Raw genomic sequence first — 22,628 nt, 5'->3', positions numbered from 1 at the left:
GATCCATTGGAGTAGAAAATAGATTTCGAGCTTATGTAACCCATACCAAAAATCTGTATAAATGTGTAAAGGTGTAGTTATGGGTGAAGGATTACTGTACTCGTATTCACCTTTTCCTGTTTAATAAATGTTTTATCATTTTGTTAGAAGTTTATCAGAGAACTCTGCCATTGTTCAGTTGCTGCCCTCCACGTTTCTGGACAACAAAAATAAAAGTTAGGATTTATCAAACCAGGTTCCATCCTGGGATCTAACTTGTCCATAGCACCACAGAATCTCTCCCGTGCAGAAGGAGGCCATTTGACCCATCAAGTCTGCACTGACTCTCCAACATTGTTATAACGCAGATGTTGATCCCCTTTTGAGAAGCCATGCTGAATTTCCCAAAGAGGAATAACCTCACTTTGTAATCTGTTAAAGGTGTTTGGGAAGGTGTGAACGGTTCTTCATTCACATTTAGAGATTCATTAACAGAAATACTCAACACTCGCTTTGAGTGAGTAATTAAACAAGTTATTTATTTAACCAACTGGGAACTTCAACTAAACAAGTAATATCTTGATTGAAATGAAGTACTACTGAAATGCTGTTCAAATAAATACAAAGCCCATTAATTACCCAAAAAATTTACAGGAGTTAATCACTCTCAAAAAAAATAAACAACCAGGTGTCCTGACTTTGGAAAAGACCTTTTTTGATTTTGGTACCCTTCGTTAGAATGAATGGAGAGTTCTCTTAAAAGATATTCTAAACTGGGAGCCGCTCTTGCCCTCTCTGGGTGTTGAGAGGTGGCAGCTCTTCAGTTGAACTGCAGGCAGGCAGTTGAGTTCCTCTTTATAACTGTGATGACCTGTCAGCTTTCCTACACCAGGATTGGTCTAAAGTTGTCAACAACAGCAAATTCAAATTTGATGGGTTCCTGATTGCTGAGTGTCTTCTTTAAACTGATAGGCTGTCAAAATTCAAAAGACTGCAAAGCCTGATACCAAGGCAATCATGATGCTTGATCCTTGTTACAAATGTTGCAATCTGTGTACCCTGTGTTTTAAACATCCAAGAGCTGAACACAAAACCAGCTTTTAAACACTTCCCAAATTTACACTTCAGACATACGACAACGTAAAATCACCAAGCAGAAACAGATAGCCAAGTTCCACTTGCATGAGGACTGCTTCACCCAGGATCTTGGATTCATGTCACATTATCTGTAACCCCCACCATTTTTTATAAGGAGATAATATAAAGGGTATTGAAGATAAGGGGACATTGGGAATAAGGGGTATTAGGGACTTTGGGTATTGGGGAAAGGGGGTATTGGGAACAAGGGGAAAGTTAGAGAAATGAAATGAGTTTCTAATGTGTTGGTCTGGACTCGATGGGCCGAAGGACCTCTTCTGCACTGTATGATTCTCTGAGTGTTGACAATTCATTTTGATGAAGGGTTGATCATTGCTGCAGTTTAACAGGTTGGGAACCAACTCATCAATCTTTCCAACATTTCCTCACTTTCCCCCCAAAGGGAACAAGGAGTGTGAGAAGCTACAGAACAAGGTTCGATGAGCTAAAATAGAAAGGATTCGCATCTCTGAAGCATGTTTCATAACCCCAGGACATCCCAAAGTTTCCTAACTCACAAATACTTTCCTAAAGTGGAATGTTCAGGAAGATCCCAGAAATAGAAATGTGATAATAACACCAGGTAATAATCCAACAAGTTTTTTTTAAAGTTTATTTACTAGTCACAAATAAGGCTTACATTAACACAGCAATGAAGTTACAGTGAAATTCCCCTAGTTGCCACACTCTGGCACCTGTTTGGTTCAATGCATCCAACCAGCAAGTCCTTCAGACTGTGGGAGGAAACCGGAGCATCGGGAGGAAACCCATGCAGACATGGGGAGAATGTGCAAACTCCACAAGCCAGGAATTGAACCCGGGTCCCTGGCGCTGTGAGGCAGCAGTGCTAACCACTGTGCCACCATGCTGCTTGATTTGGAATCACCAGCTTTCGGAGAGCTGCTTCTTCATCAGGTGAGTGGAAGGAGAACTGCTCCAAAAGCTCGTGATTCCAAATAAACCTGTTGGACTTTAACCTGGTTTTGTGAGATTCCTTACTGTGCCCACCCCAGTCCAACGCCAGCATCTCCACATCAGGATTACAACCGGTTAATCTGTTTTCAATGATGTTGGTTGTGGGATAAATACAGGCCAACAACTGCCCTGCTGTTCTAGATGGTGCATCCACCTGCGAGGGTCAATGGGACCTTTGGTTAACGTCTCAAATTAAAGACAACACCTGGTACAAACACTGGGATGATGGGGAAAGTGACCACCTTCTGTGCTGCAATTCTTATGCTTACTTTGGAATGGGTTTCTCACCTGAGTGTAAACTTGGTTTTGGTGAAGAGATGAGCAAATGTAGGTGCCAGGAGTGTGGGACGCTCCCTTCTCAATTCTCAGCCCCACATCCTGCTCCATCCTATCTCATTACTGAGAATCTCCCAATCTGATTCAATAAAATCAGCTTGCAATACCGGTCTGAACCTGCAGGTGGTAGCAACATTCTCCAGAACACTGAACGAGGAACGCTGGTGGAAAGCTGCAGGAGTGCGACTAACTCAACTCATCTTCAACAGGGCTGACACAGGCTCAATGGGCCAAATGGCCATCTTCTCTGCTGTACAATTTACTGCTTCTGAATCACTGGCCTGGCTGTTTATGGGGGCGAGTGACAGCAAACTAACATCTCCCAACCTCATGGACCCCATCAACTGAAGTTTACGGGCATGTGATTGTAGACATTCAGAGGCTACTGCCCACTGCTCCCCCAGAGACCCAACCCTGGACCCTCTCCCCCACAGACCCAACCCTGGACCCCCTCCCCCACAGACCGAAACCTGGACCCTCTCCCCCACAGGCCCAACCCTGGACCCTCTCCCCCACAGGCCCAACCCTGGACCCTCTCCCCCACAGGCCCAACCCTGGACCCTCTCCCCCACAGGCCCAACCCTGGACCCTCCTCTCCCCAGTCTGAAAGATGGACCCTCTTCCCCAAGGGCCCAACCGTGGACCCAAAGAACAAAGAACAAGATCAGCTCGGGAAACAGGCCCTTCGGCCCAACGAGCCCGCGCTGCCATCTCAACACCACCAGTCCCCCTCTCCACCCATGACCCTTATCTATTGTTTTATGGCCATCCACATTGAGGGAAACTAATTTAGGGACAATTTATTCCTGCCAATCAGCCTAACAGCACATCTTTGGGGTGTGGGAGGAAACCGGAGCACCCGGAGAAAACCCACGCAAGCACGGGGAGAATGCGCAAACTCCCACAGACACCGGCCCAAATCCATGTGTCTGCACAGCAATCAGCGATAGTCACTGAGCTGTCGTCTTGCCCAGTATCTTGTCCAGTTTAGGCACACACTAACGACATGAAGCACTAGGCCAATCCTGAACAACCAAGAGCAGCCCCAGTACGACCCATCGCGTGTATGCCCCTCGTTGGACACGAGGTGGACCGACTTAAAACCTGTGAATGAAAGGAGAAAAAACATTATCATACTATACCCATTTACATTACCAGGGACGCCCCAATGCTAATGAACCTTATTTAAAACAATCTCCTATGTCCACCCACAGGTCGAGGCCTGAAGCCTCTGTCCCTCAGGTGCAGCCCTGGGGCCTCTCCCCTTCAGGCCAAGCCCTGGACCTTGCCCTCCACAGGCCGAAGCAGGCACAATAGTCGATCTGATGAAAACATAAAAAGGAAAAGAGGTGGTCTGAATTTCCACAGGGTCTCTCTCAGGCACCAGTCATTTCAAAACACTTCACAACTAACAAAAGGCTTTTGAGTTTATTCGCTGTTGTAATGTAGGAAACAAACCAGCCAAGTTCTGCACAGAAAGATCCCACAAAAAACAATGCGATAACGTCCAGGTGTTTATCTTGGAAAGCTGGCTAAGGGATGGATATTAGCAAAGATAGTAGGGGGAACCGAATGATGAGTGGGTTAGGTGGATTGGCCATGCTAAATTGCCCCTTAGTGTCCTGAGATTTGTAGGTTAGAGGGATTAGCGGGTAAATGTGTAGGGATACTGGGGCCTGGTTGGGAATTGGTTGGTGCAGACTCGATGGGCCGATTGGCCTCTTTCTGAACTATAGGAATTCTACGATCTTGAAATAGTGGCAGTGGGATCTGTTATGTCCACCTGAGATGGTGCTACAGCTTAATGCTTCACCTGAAAGATAGCAGCTCTAACAGTGCGGCGCTCCCTCAGCACTGACCCTCTGACAGTGCGGCGCTCCCTCAGCGCTGACCCTCTGACGGTGCGGCGCTCCCTCAGCACTGACCCTCTAACAGTGCGGCACTCCCTCAGCACTGACCCTCTGACAGTGCGGCGCTCCCTCAGCGCTGACCCTCTGACGGTGCGGCGCTCCCTCAGCGCTGACCCTCTGACAGTGCGGCGCTCCCTCAGCGCTGACCCTCTGACGGTGCGGCGCTCCCTCAGCGCTGACCCTCTGACGGTGCGGCGCTCCCTCAGCACTGACCCTCTGACGGTGCGGCGCTCCCTCAGCACTGACCCTCTGACGGTGCGGCGCTCCCTCAGCGCTGAGCCTCTGGCGGTGCGGCACTCCCTCAGCGCTGAGCCTCTGACTCAGAGGATACCCATGGAGATTCATCGCATGATCCAAAGATTGGAGCCTTGGCTCACTGGCATTTTATCTGGCCTTGAGTTCAGAGTGGGTGACAGTAATTGTGACACTGGCACTGTTACCAGTTTGAGACCTGGAGACTGAACGAACAGAAGCTGATCCCTCCTTCCCCAGTTTGGATGAAGGATTGTGCCAATTATTGCTAATCACTTCTCCTCCCTTTTGTAACGTATTTAAAACAGCAATGAATTAATTGATTTATCTCACTGAAACAATAATCTATTCTGAGTGTGATGGAATATATCTATTTATTGGAGTCAATGAATTATTTATTGAAGAACTGCTCGTTAATTATTCATTCCATTCAGCCAGTGAATTGATTCTTTATTTAGACCTTTTCAATTGGTCCTTCAAGGTTTATGGAAGTGATCATTTTTTATTTGTTTAATTGCATGCCATTTGCAAAGTCATTATTCATTCGCCCTGATTAAGTGAGTGCTCCCCTTCTGTCTCCAGCAAGGTCTCTCGAAAACAGCGGCAAAAAGCTGCATTTCGATAGCACCTTTCATGTGATAAAATGTTCCAAGGACTTTGCAAGTGTCGTCAAGCAGCATTGGACACCATAAAGGGTTATCAGGTCAGATAACCTCGAACACAGTCAGAAAGGTGTGTTCTAAGGAGTGCCTTCAAGGAGGAAAGTGAGGGAGAGAGATTTAGAGAGTTAGGGAGGGAATCCCAGCACATAAGGAGCCAGATAACTGAAGGCAAAGTCACCAGCGATGGAGTGATTAAGATGGGGGAACATCAGTGGATCAGACTGAAGTTATTCACTGGTAATTAGCAATAGGAATCATTAGGCAAACACACCAACAGGGAATCAAATACATTGTGTCATACACTGTCATGAGTCAGCAAATTCTATAGAGTATGGCAGTATGGACTTTAACAAATCTTGAACAATAATTCACTCATGACTTTCTCTAATGTTTAAGAAAAAGCCATTTCACTCCAAGCAAATAATCGTGCAAATTTGTACAACGTATACTTGGTTGAGAGCCCAGGAAACCATGAGAGTAATAGAACACCTGCCCCCCAGTGAAAACATTGCTTGATTGACAGTTCAGGCTTTCTGACCTCTGCTGTCAACTCACAATATTTGTTTACCCAACATAAAGTGATTTCAAGGGTTTGTAGCTTTTTGTAATTGATACTTTGGAGGGTCTTATTAGCATGCAGTGAAATGACTGTTTCTCAACATAAAGTTATGAATGAATTACTTTTTAATAAATTTTTTTATACAAATACTACAGGGTCCATTGGATCTAGACAGTGTACAGTGGGTTAATGAGCATTGAGGTTGTAACATAAGCAGGGCCTAGTTTTATGGCTGATAAAATTGGATATCCTAAATTAAAGAATTGGGCGTATTAAAAATCGAACAGTCAAACCTCATGCAGGCCAGTTGTACAATACACAAACCTGTCTGGGCCTGACTCATCAACCTCCTACCAAAGGTCGTTGCACCCTACTGATACTTAGCAGGAGATCATTGCACCTCATTGAAATGCACCAGCCTATTGTGAGAAGCCCAGGTCGGGCCAGACTTTCTGTCACCGAGAGTTCCTGCAGTTGGCTTAATCTGATAACAGGTTAGATGTAAGCAGCAGCATGGAGATGGACACCTGGGGGCGGACCCTGGTGTCCTGTCAGGCAGACATCAAGAAACCCACTGGGTATTAGAACCCCCTCCTGGGACCTCATTGGCCGGAAGCCAGAGAAGTTTCTGGGAAGGCAAGCAGGCAGGGGGATAAAGGAACACTCTTGCAGACAGCAGGAGGGAAGACTGGAGAAGACTTGATGAAGGAGGCGACCCTTGACCATTCGGAAGGCTGACCAGAGAAGAAGCTGCCATCGAGACTCACCTTCGTGACGACAGACCAGAGGGACTCAGAGAATCGAGCCTGCAGTTTTAGCCAAACCATCTTTGCGGGTAGTATATCTGATTTTGGGGTATCCTCTTGTTTTATGTGGGTAATTTAAGGGTTAGTAGTGTTATTGTTAATAAACTTGTTGAACCTTTACTCGTGTTTGTCGTTTGTCCTCCTTGCAAATAAGGGCACTGGGGTAAAACATTGCAGTAAGTAAACTGGTCTAAAGAATCAGAAATATTTTAACATTTCAACAAAGTGCTGTAGCTTGGCATTGAGGCATGAGGTCCCATGGGGGGGGGGGGAGGTTGTGTGGAAGGGCAGAGTTAGACAGAGGGGACATGAGGAGAACCTTTTAAAAGGTAAGTTGACATGGATAAGGGCTCCTGGCTCCTCTGCATAGTGAGAACCAGGATTCTTTAAAAACCTGGCCTGACCTGATGAAAATTGCAGCGTTGTAGGAGATACTTACCTCAGTAATGGAGTCAGCCAAGTCAGAATTGCCAGATGCGAGTGTTGGCAGGAACCAGCCTGCACATTTAAAAGGCAGTCCCAAATGGGAATGGGGTCCACAATCCTGGAGTCAAGAACCCTTCCTCCAATGTTAAACGGCTCTAGAATCACCCTCACTCGATGAAAATCCAGGCCAACATTTCAAATCGATGTCCCTTCAGCGGAACTTTCCACAAAGCTCGGTTGGTGGCAGTGTGAGAACCCTGTAGCACTCACTGCATGGGTTTAACTCTGGATATTATTGCTACGAGAGTATTATCCTTTAGCTGAGATTGAAGGCAGATGTTGACAATCTCCTGAAACTATTTGAAGAAGAACAGACACGTTTCCTGTCCAACTGTCCTCGAGTTACACCAGCAGCACAAACTGGCTGATGACTGGATGTGAAAAATCCTCAAAACAACCATCTGGAATATACACCGTCGAAATAATCATTTGTAAACTGAGTATATATTAACGTTCTAATGGATAAGCGCGGCTGAAACATTATTCAAATAGTCACCGTGGCCAGAGGAAGTTCAAGTGAAAAGTTTGCTGTTGATCCTCGAAATTCAAATGTTTTTGTCATTGTTTGCTGAGAGTTTTGTGAAGACTGAGTCCTGTTAAAAGTCAGCTGAGAGCAGATTTCAGTGGCAGTTATGAGGTACACAGAAAAAAAGGCAGCTTCGGCTTAGCACTATCGACACATCGAAACAGCATCCGCTTCTTGAGCAGAAACCTCTGTCTCCAAATAGAGTCCAGTGTGTGTTTAATTGGATCATTAGGGAGCAATTTGACACATCAGTCTCTCCCCTCCATCCCATTCCAGCTTTAATCAGGCCGAATCATATAAAAGCAGGGAACAGGAGGGAGCAGAACGTGGCAAGTCAGCAGGGGATCTTGTTATAAACCAGTCAGACTCAGACACCTTCCCTCAATCATCCTCCCTCTACACTTGCAAGTTACAATCCAAGTTCCCACTCTCTGAAAGTGTTGATCTTCAGATATCCCTCACACGTTTCCACACCCAGCACCACCAATCCCCTGAATAGTTGTGAGCCGTCTGTGTAAGGGTGCTTACAATCTCTATTTAGTTCTGATGTGGAGTTGCCAGCGTTGGACTGGGGTGGGCACAGTAAGAAGCCTCACAACACCAGATTAAAGTCAACTGATTTATTTGGTAGCACGAGTTTTCGGAGTGCTGCCCCTTCACTGCCGTGGCACTCACCTGATGAAGGAGCAGCGCTCCAAAAGCTCGTGTTACCAAATAAACCTGTTGGACTTTAACCTGGTGCTGTGGAGGTATCTACTATGTTTATCTATGAAAGAAATTTCTTCAACATTGCTTTGATGATCTTCACCTGACACTTTCTTTTAACGTGTACAGAGCTGCTTTCTCTGAGCATGTTAGCACCAAATGTTTAATTTTAACTTCTAACTTTATTTATTAGTGTCACAAGTAGGCTTACCTTAACAGTGCAGTGAAGTAACTGTGAAAATCCCCTAGTTGCATCTACCTTCTATCTAACATCCTTACTTGCGTACAGTGAGAAGGATGAATTTGACTTTGGGCAGGAGAGTGACTTGGATCAGCTGCATTACACATCTTTCCTGATTTCCGAATCCTTGGAGAGAGGAGGAAGATATTGGTGGGATTGTCCGATGTCATCAGTTTTACACAATCACCCAAAATCAATATGAACCCAAGTGTGGGATCTATTGGAGAGTTCATGTACCATATCCTATCCATCACTCAACTCTGAGAAGGGTGTACAAATATTGAGTGGACAATCAGTTCATAAGCAGTGGTTTTCACTGTCTCAATTCCACCTCCATAACTCATCAAACCCATTTCTCAAATCCCCCGGGCTGTGCGAATGATCACCGATCGACCATATCTTCATGACCTCCCTCTCCTCATTTTCACTGTCCACATTTATCATTTTGCTGCTCTGATTACTCATTAAGAACGTTGATCTTAGGACAAGTGTTAGTGAACCCCACTGGCCAGCTCTCAAACTGGGAGACAAACAAACAGCAGTCTGTCAACAATCACAACACCATCAATAAATGTCTTGTCCCTACACCTTCAGGCCATTGCTCACACTGCCTCTGCTTTCTAGTTAATCTTTCCGATCTTCTGTTCTTAGTAGAAAGTTGCACATTTTTAGTTTTATCTTCGAATCTCAAAGCCCAGCTGTTACTAAAAGAATGAAGCCACAGTTAAAAACAGAAACAAAACAATATGAAATGTAATAACCATATCATAAAAGAATCATCATGGGACGTGGGCATTGCTGGCAAGGCTAATATTTCTTGCCCATCCCTAATTGCCCTTGAACTGAAAATCTCGTCTGGCCATTTGAGAGTCACCCTCATTGCTGTGACTCTGGAGGCCCATGTTGGCCAGGCTGGGTAAAGACAGCAGAGCTCCTTACCTAAAGGAAATTAGTGAATCAGATGGGTTTTTATTGTAATCAAGATAGTTTCATTGTCTGAGGTTAGTTTTCAATCCCAGGTTTTATCTTAAAAGCCACCAATTGGTATGGTGGGATTTGAACCTGTGTCCCCAGGGCATTAGTCTGGGTGGCATAGAGGCACAGTGGTTAGAACTGCTGCCACAAAATGCCAAGGACCCGGGCTCAATTCCAGCTTCGGGTCACTATCTATGTGGAGTTTGCACATTCTCCCCATGTCTGCATGGGTCTCTCCAGGTGCTCCGGTTTCCCCTCACAGTCCAAAGATGTGCGGGTTGGGTTGATTAGCCATGCTAAATTGACCCTTGTGTCAGGGGGATTAGCAGGGTAAATGTGGGTTATGGGAATAGGGCCTGGCTGGGATTGCGGTCGGTACAGACTCGATGGGCTGAATGGCCTCCTTCATAGTAGGGACTCTACGATTCTCTGGATTACTAATCCAGTGATATTACCACAAGGCCACCATCTCCCCACGTCAATTATGTTAAAGGTAATTAAAAATATGATGAACACAGTGATTTAAACTCTCAATCGAACATTTAAACCCCACTTTATTTCTGCACCTGTTGAACTTACACCCAAAACCCTCAAGTCAGAGACACTTCAACATCTGGAAGAATAGCTGCTGGGTCTGACAGCTGTCTCAATGGTTTGTAACAGGGGCAGAGATTTCTCAGGTTTATCATTTATTTCCAGCAAAGTTGCCTGTTGTTTATTTGTGTTAATTCCTATTGGCTCACTGGAGCTCGGCTGTATCAGTGGAAGTGATGTAAAAGACCATACCCAGGAGAAAGAGAGACAAGAAACAACCTTGGGAGAGATCAGACAGCGGATGATACAGGAGCAGAATTAGGACATTCGGCCCTTCGAGTCTGTTCTGCCATTCAATCATGGCTGATTTGATTCTCATCGCCATTCTCCTCCTTCACCCTGTCATCCTTGATCCTCTTACAGGTCAAGAACCCATCTATCTCTGTCTTAAATGCACTCAATGGTCTGGCCTCTACAGCCCTCTGCGCCAATGAATTTCACAGGTTCACCACACCCTAGCTGAAGAAATTCCTCCTTACCTTGGTTCTAAAGGTTTATCCCTTAACTCTGAGGCTGTGCCTTCAGATCCCAGCCTCTCCGACTAACAGTGCCATTAATAAAGCTCCATTCATTTTTTAAAAAGTCTGTTCCCTCTATGTTTCCAAAACACAACATTGCCCCTTCAAATCTCCTCCAAATGTCATACAGTAACAAACTCCCTGTTAAATATTGGTGTCTCTGGCATTTTAAACACAGCTACCCCAGGTCAGAAACCACCTGACTGTAATAAATTTTAACTGTGGAGATTTATCTCTAAACCACTTTCTTGTTCTCTCCCCTGTTCACTCTTTCTCTCAACTGGGCTACACCAAAAATTCAACTCATTGTTAGTAAAGTCCTTCAGTTACACTGCACAACACACAAACAAGTGCGGCACTCCCTCAGCACTGACCCTCTGACAGTGCGGCACTCCCTCAGCACTGACCCTCTGACAGTGCGGCGCTCCCTCAGCACTGACCCTCTGGCAGTGCGGCACTCCCTCAGCACTGACCCTCTGACAGGGCAGCGCTCCCTCAGTATTACACTGACGTGTCAGTTGGCATTGCGTGGGAGGTTTACTCCATGACCTTCTGTCTCACAGACTACAGAGCTCCTCTCTAAGCCACAGCTGATGGACAAATCCAACATAAACCCTAGGCTTTGCTCGCTGGGTGATTGGCAGATTAGAATGATTCTGTTTTTAATTGTTACTCGCACCCAGGATGCGATGTGTTATGTATTCATCCTGTTTGGGGTGGGGGGGGGCGGGGGGGTGAGGGTGGTATGTGCTGGGGGATGCAGCAATTGCTGCTGAAGGTCATTAGGGAGATGAATGGCGGCTCCAACAGAGCGACGCTGGACTGAAGCCCACATCACAGACCTGTCTCTGTGGAGGTAAAAGCAGAGAAACTGTGTGTGCAGATGGAGCCTGGGAACCCTTCCCTTAAACCAGGAAAAAAAGCAAATCTTTTCTGATGGTTTTTAGGATGCGGATACACATTCTGAATCTCTGTTTCGATACTGATTCTTAATCCAATGTTTAAATTACCATTTCTTCTTTATCTAATCCTTATAATAAAACAGCAAAAATAATTTGTATTTGTATAGCACCTTTAACGACAAATGTAGACCACATTAAATGAGAAGCTGAAATTTGCAGTTCTAGGAATTTGGAAAAAGATCAGGAAATGCTGTAAAACACCTTCTCCTCTGCAAAGAATGGTTTCATGTTGTCCAAACCCTCACCTCCTTCGATACAGTGTGCATATAGAACCCCCACGATGCAGAATGAGGACATTAAGCCCTTCGAGATTGCACTGACCCTCTGAGAGAGCACTCTACCTAGACCCACCTCCCTCCCTATACTCATAATTCACATTTACCATGGCTAATCCATCTAACCTAGACACCCTATGATACTGAGGGACAATTTATCATGATCAATCCACCTAACCTGTACATCTTTGGACTGTGGGAGGAAACCGGAGCACCCGGAGGAAACCCACGCAGACACGGGGAGAACGTGCAGACTCCGCACAAGCAGTGACCCAAGCCAGGAATCGAACCTGGTTCTTGGCGCTGTGCAGCAGCAGTGCTAACCCACTGTGCCACCGTGCCGCCCAACATCCATTGAAGAAATTGCAGCAACTTATGGCAAGTAAACTTCAGACATTCCAGATTGTAAACTTGACAAGTCAATGTTGCAATAACCAAGCTTCCAATGAGAGGTCATTGATCTGAACTGTTAATCCTGTTTCTCTCTGCACAGACACTGCCAGGGCTGCTGAGTGTTCTCTGCTCTTATTTCAGATTTCCGACATCTGCAGTATTTTGCTTTCGATAAGGAGTTATGTTTTGTGCCACTCAATGTTGTTCTGCTTTCCGAGCATGTCAACCTGCTATCGTAGCCCCGAGCGGGGATTCGGGGTGTCATTACCATCTCCTCATGATCCACAGTTTCCGCACCGATGTGTCTGAAGCAGTTTGCCTCCCAGCACAACTTCTCCCTTCCGTCTCCCTCAGTGGTACGTGCAAAATGAAAAGAAGATATTGCTGAAGAGTAATGCCCCACATTTCAATCTTTATAATTCATAATTCATGTTCACAAAGCCAAGTGAGCTGCACTGTCTCATTGGACTCCTTCAATTGAATTCCTGCCGTGTAAAGCTCCCTCCAGGGTCCATTATTTCATACAGATAATAGATAGAGTTCTAGGTTTAAACCTCATCATTCTGCCTGCTCCTGGTGGGTCCCTGCCAACCTCAGCCACCGTTTGTGTAGTTCTCATCAAAGGAAGCTCTCTCTTCCCCCCACTATCAACAACCATTTGGCTGAGATCCGTCTTAATAATGCTTTTTATCAACCTTTCATCCGACTCGAGCCCAACAAGCAGAGATGTGAAATGAAAATGAACACTTTAGGAACACCAGACAGGCAGGATGATTAAGAACTGTATTTTGTTCCTGGATACAGATTCTAAAAAGGCTGACAATTTATCAGCCAAATTGATTCTTCTGTGCGGCTTGCTCTCCTTCCCGCTGTTAACCTTTCGCACTGTCGCACCGTCAGGGATATAACAAAACCAAAACGATGCTGCTTTGTTCCGTCAACGCGGTGCCTTTGCACATTTACTTCACCATTCGTATTCAAAGCGACCTGCGGCCGATTATTGGGCAGAATCCTTGAGGAGCGGGGCTGAAAGCGAGAGGAAAGAAATCGGCCGGGCCAGCTTCAGAGAACGCTCTGGCCTTCACTGGTTTCAGCAGAATGTCAGGTCCAAGACCCCCTTTGAGAAAGTGAGCACGCAATCTAGTCTGACTGCCCCCCCCGCCACCGCCCCGTCCCCCGCCTGCACCCCTCACCCCAGCACGGTACCGAGGGAGATGGTTACACCGACTCTCACACAGGCCATTAAGCCGAGGGGTTCTCGATGATCATACATTCCAGTAATGGTTATACTTCAAAAGAGGCACTATAATGGGCACAGCGCACTTTGCAATGCCCTGGGGTCATGAAAGGTGCTATCGAAATGCATTTCCTTTCGAGCGCATTCCCTGCAATAACGAACAGGATCAGGGATGGAAAATGGCAGTGCTAAAGTAGCAAATTGTTATAATGAGGGTAATCTTCAGTCCACTCTGACTGTCCAAAGGATTGCCTGTTCAGTGTGTCTCATCAGTGCATCATTCCATCAACTGCAATTTTGTCACTCGGTGATCTTTTATGTCTCCATTTTGCCTGAAAACACATCAGGAAAAATGCAAAGAGTGCTGGCTAGCTAATAATTCATCATCCGAGCCCGACCCTCATCCTCCATGCTTAATAGACTCGATTACATGCCAAACTCTGTCCCTGTGCGAGCTCGCATCAAGAGCTTTTCACTCATCACCCTCTCCACTCGCTGAACGACAGTGGCTCCTAGCCCACTGAAGACTCCATTCTCCCATCTGTTTACAAATCCCTCTACTGCCTTACCACGTTCCACCTCAATCACCATCTCCAGCCTTGCGACCCTCCAAGACCTCTGCACTCCTCCAACACTGGCTGTTCATAGAATCCCTATAATGCAGGAGGAGGCCATTTGGCCCATCCAGCCTGCACTGATAGCAATCCCACCCAGGCCCTATCCCCTTAACCCCACATTTTACCCTGCTAATCCTCCTGATACTAAGAAGCAATTTAGAATCATAGAATCCTACAGTGCAGAAGGAGGCCATTCAGCCCATCAAGTCTACACCAACTACAATCCCAGCCAGGCCCCATCCTCTGAACCCCATGCATTTACCTTAGCTAGTCCCCCTGACACTAAGGGGCAATTTAACATGGCTAATCCATCTAATCTGCACATTTTTGGACTTGGGGGCAGAAGCCGGAGCACCCGGAGGAAATGCCCGCAGAGAATGAGCAAACTCCACACAGACAGAGACCCCAGGCTGGAATTGAACCCGGGTCCCTGGCGCTGTGAGGCAGCTGTGCTAACCTGTTGGACTATAACCTGGTGTCATGTGCCATCTCTGTTAGTGCATACCCAGCTGTAACCGTTGATAACTGGGCCCTCAGCTCTCTGGGCCCTAAGCTCTGGCCCGCCCACCTTCTACAGCACTCTGCTGCATTTTTACCCCCTTTAAGCTGGTCTTTGGAACATGTCACTTTGACCAAACTTTTGGTCAACTGGATTTGTCTCTTTCTGTGGCTCAATGTCAGATTTTGTTGAATGATTGTTCCTTGCAGCACCTGGGGAGGTTCTGCTAAATTATAGAGAGATATCTGAGTACTAGTTGCTGTTGTTAACAGTTCCCTTGTGTGGTTTGAAGTTGTGCCGAGGGCCTTTCAGCAAAGCCTTTGACAAAGGTCTCACATGGAGACCTTTGTCACATGCTGTAAGCTTGTTGAACTTTAACCTGATTCTGTGAGACTTGTTACTGTGCCACCCCAGTCCAATGCCGGCATCTCCACACTTCGGAAGGAGTAGTTTGACAAGGAAGTATTCACTCAACGATAGGACACTAGGAAGTTCTGTGGAACAATGGAATCTTGGCGTGTTTGTCCACAGATCTCTAAAAGTGGAAGCACATGTTAGTAGGACGGTGAAAAAGGCATTCGGGACACTTGCCTTTATCAATCGAAGCATAGATTCCAACAGCAGGGAAGTCATGATTGAGTTATATAGAACTTTGTTGAGGTCACGGTTGGAGTACTGTGTTCAGTCCAGGTCACCACAGCAGATTGACCAGGATGGAACATTTGAGTTATGAAGAAAGATTGCGTAAGATTGGTTTGTTTTCGTTGGAGCAGAGAAGAATGAGGGGGATGACCTGATCAAGGTGTACAAGATTACAAGCACCATGGACAGAGTGGATAAAGAAGCAACTGTTCTCCTTAGTCGAAGGATCAGTCATGAGGTGTCATAGGTTCAAGGTGAGGGGTAGAGGGTTTGGGGGGGGTGATGTGAGGAAAACCTTCTTCCCTCGTGGGTGGTGAGGGTCTGGAATGCGCTGCCTGGGAGGGTGGGGGAGGCAGGATGCCTCACATCCTTTAGAAAGTATCTGGATGAACACTTGGCACATCATAACATTCAGGGCTATGGGCCAAGTGCTGGCTGATGGGGTAGGGTGGGGTGGGATGTCAGATGTTTCTAGTGTGTCAGTGCAGACTCGATGGGCCGAAGAGCCTTTTCTGCGCTGTGTGATTCTATGATTCCTTCCCTGAGACCAGCAATAGTTTCCAGCCACTCCTCAGTTGCCCTCGTGTCCTCTTGTAAAATTGCCTGAAGACTTTTAGCTCACAATTTGTCTGTCTGGTGACCTTTGCCCCTGCTTAATAAAAGCTTTTAGCTTAAAGATATTGGGGTATTGTTTGAGGGATGATTTTTCCGTGCATTCCCTGTCACTGTCATCATCAGTTCCCGTGTTACACATAAATCCTTCTCTTCAGCTTTGTCACATTAAATATGCACATTTATAATAGCCATTCTCATTCATTTGCATATAATTAGCATGATCACTCTGATTTGCTGCTGCTGATGTGAATAATATTCGGATGCACATTGATTCCTTCCTCATTTATTTCCAAACTGTCTGAAAGAATAATGTTTAACAGCAACAATAGCAATTGGAATTTAGATAGCGCCTTAATGTAGTAAATGATGCTTCACTGGAACAAACCTTGACATTAATTTACATAAGGAGACACTGGATAAATCTTCCAGTCTCCGGAGACCACATCTACAAGCCAAGCTACATCTCAACTCTGCACAAATCCCAACGCACTGACTCTGTGGGAAACACCCATCGATTCCCCGATTCCCAAGACCCACCAAAAACATCTCCAACCCTGAGCTGGAGTGGAGACTTTGGAAAATCCCAATTTACTCAACTGGATATTTACCCAGGAAATGTAAGGCTGGAAAGCCCTGGTCTAACTCTTGGATAGCTGGACAAAAGATGCCCCGGACTCCCTTGCTGAACTCTCAACTACCCTTCCCTGACCACCCAACTACACCCCAACCCCGACTTCCTTCCCACCTGACTACCCCTCCCGATCTGATCCGACCACTCCCCAACCAGATCTGAGTCATGCCCAATCCACCGAACACCCCCCCTCACCCACAGAACTTTATCCAGCTGCCGCCTACCCACTTACCTCACCCACCTATCCACTTACACAATTATACATTCACTCACTCACACATTCTAACAGACTGAGAAGTTTTGGGATATTTAAACATTTAACAGAATATAGTGGCATTGGAAAGGGTGCAGAGGAGATTTACCAGCATGTTGCCTGGGCTGTGGGGAGCTTTAGCTATGAAGAGGTTGGGTAGACTGGGATTGTTTTTCTTGGAGCAGAGGACGCGGAGGAGGGGGGAGGTGATTGAGGTGTACACAATTATGAGAGGCACAGATGGAGTAGACAGGAAGAAACTTTTCCCCTTGGTGAAGAGATCAGTGACCAAGAGGCATAGATTTAAGGATGTTTAGAGGGGATGTGAGGAAAGCTTTTTCACCCAGAGGGTGGTGAGTCTGGAATTCAGGTGGTGGAGACAGAGACCCTCATAACATTTAAGAACTATTTATATGTGCACTTGTGATGCCAAGGTATACAAGGCTATGGGCCAAGTGTGAGGAAACGGGATTAGAGTAATTGGGTGGTTTTTGACCAGATGAGAGGTCACATGACACCAGGTTATAGCCCAACAGGTTAATTTGAGATCACAAGCTTTCGGAGCACTGCTCCTTAGTCTGGTGAAATGACTGGCGCAGACATAATGGGCCGAAGGGCCTTTCTCTGTGCTGTAGACCTTTATGATTCTAAGCGCTGCCTGTGGTCTCTGGTTAACAGGCTTTCGAGACATTCAGAAAGAAAGGAAGTCAATCAGTTCCTACTGTTTTTCAGTGACTTTGATAACTTGGTCAGGCATTTACAGCCAACTGCCAATATATGGAAACCCATTTCAGCGAGAAGCCTTTAACTGACCTCAGAGATATGCTAATTTGCTTTTTTTTATTCATGTGTGGGATGTGGGAGTCGCTGGCTGCCCAGCATTTATTCACCATCCCTCATTGCCCTCAGTGGGCAGTTGAGATTCAAATTTGATTGAGTTTTTGAAGGGGTAATCAAGAAGGTAGATGAGGGCAGTGCAGTTGATGTTGTCTACATGGACTTTAGCAAGGCCTTTGACAAGGTACCACATGGTAGATTGTTGCATAACGTTAAATCTCACGGGATCCCTGGTGAGGTATCTAAATGGATACAAAATTATCTTCTTGGATGTCAGGGGTAGGTTCTTTACCCAGAGGGTGGTGAGGGATTGGAATGCCCTGCCTGCTGCGGTTGTAAATGCGCCTAGTTTGGGGGCGTTTAAGAGATCCGTGGATAGGTTTATGGACGAAAAGGGATTGGTTTAGGTTAGTGGGTCATTGTTTTTTAACTGGTCGGCGCAACATCGTGGGCCGAAGGGCCTGTTCTGCGCTGTAATGTTCTATGTTCTATGTTCTAGAAGCCAGAGGGTGGTTGTAGAGAATTGTTTTTCAAACTGGAGGCCTGTGACCAGTGTTGTGCCTCAGGGATCAGTGCTGGATCCACTGTTATTGTCATTTATATTAATGATTTGGATGAGAATTTAAGAGGCATGGTTAGTAAGTTTGCAGATGACACAAAGATTGGTGGCATAGTGGACAGTGAAGAAAGTTATCTCCAATTGCAATGGGATCTTGATCAATTGGGCCAGTGGGCTGATGAATGGCTGATGGAGTTTAATTTAGACAAATGCAAGGTGATGCATTTTGGTCGATTGAACCAGGGCAGGACTTACTCAGTTAATGGTAGGGCGCTGGGGAGAGTTACAGAACAAAGAGATCTAGGGGTATAGGGTTCATAGCTCCTTGAAAGTGGAGTCACTGGTGGACAGAGTGGTGAAGAAGGCATTCGGCATGCTTGGTTTCATCGGTCAGAACATTAAATACAGAAGTTGGGGCATCTTGTTGACGTTTTACAAGACATTGGTAAGGCCACACTTGGAATACTGTGTGCAATTCTGGTCACCCTATCATAGAAAGGATATTATTAAACTAGAAAGAGTGCAGAAAAGATTTACTAGGATGTTACCAGGACTTGATGGATTGAGTTATAAGGAGAGGCTGGATAGACTGGGACTTTTTTCTCTGGAGTGTAGGAGGCTGAGGGGTGATCTTATAGAGGTCTATAAAATAATGAGGGGCACAGATCAGCTAGATAGTCAATATCTTTTCCTAAAGATAGAGGAGTCTAAAACAAGAGGGCATGGGTTTAAGGTGAGAGGGGAGAGATACAGGAGTGTCCAGAGGGGCAATTTTTTCACACAGAGGGTGGTGAGTGTCTGAAACAAGCTGCCAGAGATAATAGTAGAGGCGGGTATAATTTTGTCTTTTAAAAAGCATTTGGACAGTTATATGGGTAAGATGAATATAGAGGGATATGGACCAAATGTGGGCAATTGGGATTAGTTAAGGGGTTTTAAAAAAAGGGCAGCATGGGCTGTTTCCATACTGTCATCCTCTGTGACTCTACAACTACATTTGTGTGGGTCTGGAATCACATGTAGGCCAGGCTGGGTAAGGAAGGCAGATTTCCTTCCCTAAAGGACATTACTGAACCAGATGGGTTTTTCTGACAATGGTTTCATGGTCATTAGTAGATTTTTCATTCCAGATATTTTTTATTGAATACAAATTCCACCATCTGCCGTGGTGGGATTCAAACGCAGGTCCCCAGAACATTAATTGAGCTTCTGGGTTAATAGCCTAGTGATAATACCTCTAAGCCATCACTTTCCCTTTCAAGCTTCCTTCCCCCATCAAAGAGAATACTTGAGCAATGGCTTTAAAGGAATGAACCATGTTAAAGTTACCTTGCTGGCTAAAAACCTTAGCCCCAGATCCTGGTCCACAAATGTGACAATGCTCAAGAGCGTCAGCTATTGATGAAGAGAATGACCAATCTTTTATTAAATTGCAATGTTAAGGATTGACAGAAAGATGTCTGTGATTACTCAACTAAAATGGAACAGAATCCTTAAAAAGCATCTAGCAATAGATAAGCCCCTAACATTCAATGACATTACCATTGCTGGATCAGCATCCTGGGGGCTACCAGACTAGCCATATAAGTGCTGTGGCTACCAGAGCAGGTCAGAGGCTGGGAATCCTGCGGCGAGTAACTCACCTCCTGACTCCCCAAAGCCTGTCCACCATCTACAAGGCACAGGTCAGGAGTGTGATTGAAATGTCATAACTAACACTCAAAATATGTGTTTTGCACATGTAAATTCAAACTAACAACAATAGATTTATTAAAAGAGATGTTCTCTGCATTGAACAAAGCACAAACTAAAACAGCAGCCTGTGCCAACACCCCAATGACATCGCCATAAAATCACGTGATCAGCTCTTACAGTAACCTTCAACCCTTTTAAATATATAACAGTGATGGAATGCTCGCCACTTGCCTGGATGGGCGCAACTCCTACAACGCTCAAATAGTTTGACACCATCCAGGATAAAGAATTCCACTTGATTGCTACCCCTTCCACAAACATCCACTCTCTCCACTGCTGACAGACAGTGACAGCTGTGTGCACCATCTACAAGATGCACTGCAAGAACTCACCAAGGCTCCTTACACAGCACCTTCCAAACCCATGACCACTATCATTAGAAGGACAAGAGCAGCAGATACCTAGGAACACGTCCGAGTCACTCACCACCCTGACTTGGAAATATATCACTGTTCTTTCACTTACACCCACAGTGCCGTTAGGGAGGGAGTTCTAGGATTTTGACACAGTGTAACTACATATCAGGGACTGTGGCAGTTTAAGATGGCAGCTCGCCACCATCTTCTCAAGGGCAATTAGAGATGGGTAATAAACACTGACCTAGGCAATGATGCCCATATCCTGTGAGTGAATTAGGATAAGTCAGCTTTCTATGGTATGTTATGCTTGTTTCTGCAGACATGATTTTCACTGAATGTTTGTGCAGGGAAACTGCGCAGAAAATTACCAGCCTCTGGAGTTTCAGGTTGAAGTAGTTTCTGATTCGAGTTCTCTCATGGTCTCTCCTGGGCTGTCCTGGTGATTTGCATTGATCAGAGCACAGCTCTTTGATTTGAATTGTCAATGGGAACAGCTTCCACTCCTTAGCTCCTGTCTCCCTCTGCAGCTCATTAATTAACTAATCATTTATTTCAAAACGCATCGTTTCTGATTAATTGCATTCCTTGGTACCAGAACCACTTCTGGCAGTTTATTTTAAGGGTTGTTGAATGCTTGTATGCACTAATCCCTTGGGACTCTCTCATCAGCTAAATTGACTTATTCACTGCCCAATGTGCAACAAAGACAAGGCAGAATGCCCCTGACTCTCTGTCTTTAGCACTGTGTGTTTGGAGGTGTGGAGAGTTGGAGGGTTGAGGTTGTAGTCAGTGGGGCTAGAGGAAATTAAAAGAGAAGAGGTTCCATTCTGAAAACTCTCCAGACTGTGTTGTCCTCTCAGACAGACTTCAACACAGAATTAATGAATTAATAACCTGGAATTACTGTTGGGCGGGATTTTTCCTGTCCCATCCACACAAGACTGGAAGCCTCTGCTGAGGTCAATAGACCTTTAAATGGTCGGTCAAATTGTTCATCCCTCCCACACTGATTACTAAGGAGAGCGAGACCGCAACAGTTGTCATTATAAGAACATAAGAACATAAGAAATAGGAGCAGGAGTAGGCCATCTGGCCCTTCGAGCCTGCCCCGCCATTCAATAAGATCATGGCTGATCTGTCGTGGCTCAGTTCCACTTTCCCGCCCTCTCCCCATAACCCTTAATCCCCTCTCTTATCAAAAACCCATCAACCCGCTTCTTGAAAATATTTAGCGAGGCAGCCTCCACCACTTCAACGGGTAGAGAATTCCAGAGATTCACCACCCTTTGAGTGAAGAAGTTCCTCCTCAACTCCGTTCTAAAACGCCCCCCCTTTATCTTGAGGCTGTGCCCCCTAGTCCTACTGTCTTTTTTCAGTGGGAAGAGTCTCTCCACCTCTATCCTATCCATCCCATTCATCATCTTATACGTCTCAATGAGATCTCCCCTCATTCTTCTAAACTCCAACGAGTACAAGCCTAGTTTATTCAGCCTCTCCTCATAGTTCAACCCCCTCAACTCCGGTATCAGCCTAGTAAACCTCCTCTGCACTCCCTCCAAGGCCAAAATATCTTTGCGCAGGTACGGTGCCCAAAACTGCACACAGTACTCCAGCTGCGGCCTCACCAATGCCCTATACAGCTGCAGCAAGACCTCCCTACTTTTATATTCAATCCCCTTCGCTATGAAGGCCAGCATCCCATTCGCCTTCCTGACCACCTGCTGCACCTGCAAGCTGGGTTTTTGCGACTCATGCACAAGCACCCCGAGGTCCCTCTGCACCGTCGCCTGCTGCAGTTTTTCGCCCCATAAGTAATAGTCCTTCCTACCATTCTTCCTACCAAAGTGGACCACCTCACACTTGCCAACATTAAATTCCATTTGCCATTTCCTGGCCCATTCGCCCAGCCTATCTAGATCCTTCTGCAGACTCTCCACACCCTCCGCACAATTTGCCGTTCCCCCAATCTTGGTGTCATCCGCAAATTTCGACACCCTACACTCGGTTCCCTCCTCCAGATCATCTATATAAATGGTAAAAAGCTGAGGCCCCAGCACCGACCCCTGGGGCACTCCACTAGTCACCATCCGCCAATCCGAATAGCACCCGTTGACCCCCACTCTCTGCCTCCTATTTGACAACCAATCCTCTATCCACGCTAACACCCTACCCCCAACTCCAAGTCCCCTGACCTTCTGCACTATCTGCATTATTTCTGCACTATTTCTGCATTATTTCTGCACTATCTCTGCATCTCGGTGCAGTGTGTTACCAGACACTGCAGAACTGTTCAAGAGATGTTCCTGTGGGTTCCCTAAGGTCAGGGAGACATC

The sequence above is a fragment of the Carcharhinus amblyrhynchos genome, chromosome 6 (genome assembly GCF_965287045.1).
Source record: "Carcharhinus amblyrhynchos chromosome 6, sCarAmb.v2.hapA, whole genome shotgun sequence".
NCBI classification, from domain to species: Eukaryota; Metazoa; Chordata; class Chondrichthyes; order Carcharhiniformes; family Carcharhinidae; genus Carcharhinus; species Carcharhinus amblyrhynchos.
Note: the sequence above shows the minus strand (reverse complement) of the source record.